At 43.9% G+C, this 4,058-nt stretch overlaps 1 long non-coding RNA gene across 1 annotated transcript; it reads right to left on the bottom strand.

The window, feature by feature from the left end:
* Positions 1–884: 884 nt before the first annotated feature.
* LOC106997982 (uncharacterized) lies at positions 885–3,688 on the bottom strand. Its single transcript, XR_001444308.3, has 3 exons — positions 3,645–3,688; positions 2,789–3,010; positions 885–2,064 (listed from the first exon to the last, which is right to left on the bottom strand). It is a non-coding gene; the product is annotated as an uncharacterized LOC106997982 (long non-coding RNA).
* Between the last annotated feature and the right edge of the window lie 370 nt (positions 3,689–4,058).

Below are 4,058 nucleotides of genomic sequence, written 5' to 3'. Positions count from 1 at the left end.
GAATGTTGTAGATGCTGAGGTGCACTTCCTGGTCCCTTTCCAGAACCAAGGCACTTACTTTATCAGCTGCTAGGAATATTGCTTGCTGATGATGGCTCACCAAGTCCACTGACTCCCATCCTCTCACCTCCACCCTCACCCTGGAGTCCCCATCCCACTGCCCACCAGGAATTGTCCTCAGCTGAAGGGCACTGCTTTGCCCAAGGGTGCCCCCATGGTCAAGCCATATCCAAAGACTAGTCAGATATGAGTATGAGGTCTGACCCCTTACCTCAATTCAAGACATCTCTGAAGGGCTATCCTAGCATCAGAGCTTCCCATAGGATTGGGTGAGGCCTGGGTTGCAACTAAATTAGTCCCATTTTTCTCTGCCTCAATCTTGCTTCCCTCATTCCCTTAAAATGGCTGTTTCCAAGAGCATTCCTCAATAACTACTCCATGAAATCTAGCCTTCAACATGAGAGGGACTCCAAAGTCAATGGTGAAGGGCACAGATACAGTATAGGAAAGAATCAGAACCAATAATGCAATCTATCACATCTTTGTGTTTAACAAGTAGATTAAACTGCATCCCAGCTCCAAAAACAAAAGCATATAGTGGAGCAGACAGAATCTCTGTCTGACATGTCTTAATATATATCTAAACCATTGATATTGGACCTTGAAATATATTTGAGTTGGAAAAGGCATGTGGTCCTGAAGAGTTGTGGGCAAATGGAAACTTTGTAAATTGAATTAAATTCCAAATGCATAGTGGGGGTTTGGTATTCTAAAGTGAAAAATGTGGTGAATTATTTTATGAATAACCGTTTTAATAACATACTGATTTTTCTATGATGGGTTTTACATATCAGCAATTTATTTCATTTTTATGAACCCATTCCATTTTTAAAATAATTCTCTGTGTATGAAATTATAGCATGATGCCATACATTTGTTTTTTGGTCTCCAATCCTTAGTGGATTTCCTTTGCATAAATTTTAAGTTTACATGAACCTGAAAGGATTCCAGGGACTCTGAGTAAAGCCATGGGTGCATGGTTGTTAGAAATGGGCACAATGGATGTAAGTAACAGGGCAGATAAACATCCCAGGAGAAGAAATCTTGGCCAGGTAGTGTTCCTTTGTCCAGTAAAAAAAGCAGGAAGAGAGAAAATAGATAATTTATTGTACTTAAGGGTAGGGACTCACAGAATACCTATAGCAGAAGGACAAGTCAGCAGGAAAATCAAGAATTCTAATAGAATATTGCTGATATGATTGTTCATGATTTCCAGGGATATGAAGGGCAAGCCAGGCTAAAAAGTAGACCAGAACACTGGTGGTTGAGGGACTGGTGGCCCCAGTGAGAGGAGGGAATAGGCACACAGCATTCAATGGAAGTTTTTCCATATTTATGATATGCAAGTCATGTTTATATTCATTCCCCTCATGCTTTTCTGGGAAGGTTGAGGCTCTCCCATGTGAGAGTTTCCTCTATCAGTCAGGATTCTAAATATTCTTGATATTTTAAAGAAGATATTTAATACCAGGAGATGACAAAGGTAAGAAGCCTAAAGTGGGAGAGTAAGGTATCCTTGAGATTATCAAGAGCAGAAAGCTACTACCACTGCCTAAAGCTTAAGGGACAAAAGGAGCCAGGCCACCAGGGAGAAGCTGGAACCACAGAAACTCTTGGAGCAAGAGCTGGGTCCATAGAAGAGATGGCTGCTGCCAGAGACAATACTTGAAGCTGAGAGAAGTGGGGAGAAATACCCAGCTTCTTCCTTTCTGCTCTTTCTTCAGGGCCATCCAATGGCTGAACTGACCCGGAAACCAGAGGGCAAAGGAACAAGGAAAAAGTAATTCTCTGTGATACGAACAGGGTAGAATGGGGACAGAGAATAAATCTAAGAGCAAAAGAGGACAAGCCTAGCACATGGCCTCAACTTCTCTGCTCTCCATGGCAATGTCCTCCTCCTCTTCTATTTCCAGGAGTCTCTGATTCCTGCCACCTATTGCCCCAGGCTCCCTTGATAGCTGGTTTCCAGGTGGGGGCGCAGCCAATGGTGGTGGCAGCAGGAGACTGGGAGATGAAAGGAAAGGTTGTGTTATTTTTCCCCACTCCCTCTCTGCTTTGGAGTCAACTCTCTGGCAGGCTCCCTCCACCATTATAGATTCTGCTGGTGGCCTGTCTTCTGTGGCTGTAGGTCTCACCAGCTCTCACTAGGTCTCTCTAGGAGTGGTTTCCTTCTGTTGCTGGTCTCTGGGTGTCTCAACATCCCTTGCTAATTCCCTTAATCCTGCCCCCAGCTATGTCAGTAGTATCTTTGTTAAAGTCCCTTCATTTGAATAATTTGGCTAGAGTTCTGTTTTCTGCCAGGACCCTGGCTAGAACCCTGACCTACTATGTTCTTTTCCAAGCTCCTTGCAAGTGTCAAATTTTCCCTACTGTTGCCCAGATCAACAGTGTGGTATAGTAGAAAGAGTACTGGCTTTACTGGCAGACAGACATGGTTTTATTTCCGATTCAGTCACTTACAGAGTTACTGGCTGGGAAAGTTATTTAACCTCCCGAGCTTCAGTTTTCTTGCTGGTAAAGTGGAAAGGGGATAATGATGAATTTCAGTTGGATATATTAGAAATCTGTGCCTGACCCATGTGTTCCGGGCCTCATCTGCCAGTTGTCTTTTTTTCACATACCAATATTTATGGCATAAATCCCCTTCCTACTTGACTGAAAGAAATGAACCCCCTTCAAAGTATTTCCAGTTATTTCTAGAAGTTTCCAAAGAAGTTCCCCTGCTCACTAGTCTTTCTTTTGCAGTTGCCATGGTCTTCTGCCTTGTTATTTTGCTTCTGCCCCAGCTCCCACATGTCCAGCTTCTGCTTGCAGGGCCACTTGCTGAGGCTTTGCCAAGGCTGAAACTTTTCCAGGGTCACTGTCCATCATGAGAACATAGCCCATGCCAAGGGTGTTGCCTCTTAGTGTTCCCAAAGAGTCTTGTCCTTGGGAAGCCTCCATTTGGCCTCTGTGGTGCAGAGAGGAGAATGTCCCTCCCTGGCTCAGCCCCAAATATGCTAGGCTCGTGCCTAGAGCCTCTGAGAGTCTCTTTGACTATTTCCTCAGCTGATTTCACATGTAAACAAAACAACTCATAGAGGTTCTGGAAACTGCTTCCACCATCTTTCTAGAAGGAGGTCAGAAAGGGAATAGATGCTTTGCCCTCTGCTTCACCCTTTTCCCCTCTTCCCTTCACAGCTCTCCCAGCCCCTAAACCAATCTTCCTCTTCTATTTACTAAACTAAACATTTTATACATATCAACCACTGTGGGATAGAAGGGGGAGGGTCAAGGAGGGAGGTGAGGTCTAGATGACTTCTGTATATAAGCCAGAGTCCAATCCGTTTATATATGAATGACTCCTAGTGCAATACCTGGCACATGGTGGATTCTCAACAGATGATGAGAATCATCACGTAAATAGGAAACCACATTTCCTACCATTTAGATGGTATAAGTTCTTCAAAGTTCAATTTATATGTCATCTCTTACCAGAAACCTGGCCCTAATCCCAGTAGGATGAGATTACTCTTTGCCTCTGTATTCGCTTCTTAGGGCTATGGTTATAATATACCAAGAACAACGAAAATTTATTCTCTCACAGTTCTGGAGGCTGGAAGTTTGAAATCAAGACATTGGTAGAGCCATCCTCTCTCTGAAGGCTGTAGGGAGAGTCCTTCCTTGCCCCTTCCCAGCTTCTGGTGGCTCTCGGCAATCCTTGGTGTTCCCTGGCTTACAGCTGTTTCACTCCAATCTCTGCCTCTGTTGTTGCACAGTCATCTTCTCCCTGTGTGTCTTTGTTTCCACGTGGCATTCTCTTCTCTTATGAGGCCATCAGTCATAGTGGATTAAGGCCCACTCTAGTAACCTCATTTAACTTGATTATATCTGCAAAGGCCCTATTTCCAAATAAGGTCACATTCTGGGGTCCTGAGAGTTGGGATTTCAACATACCTTCTTGGGGGGTGCCATTCCACCCATAACACCCTGCAATAAGATTCTAAAATTGAATAGCA

The sequence above is a fragment of the Macaca mulatta genome, chromosome 4, assembly GCF_049350105.2.
Source record: "Macaca mulatta isolate MMU2019108-1 chromosome 4, T2T-MMU8v2.0, whole genome shotgun sequence".
NCBI lineage: Eukaryota > Metazoa > Chordata > Mammalia > Primates > Cercopithecidae > Macaca > Macaca mulatta.
This window is presented reverse-complemented; position numbering and strand designations above follow the sequence as displayed.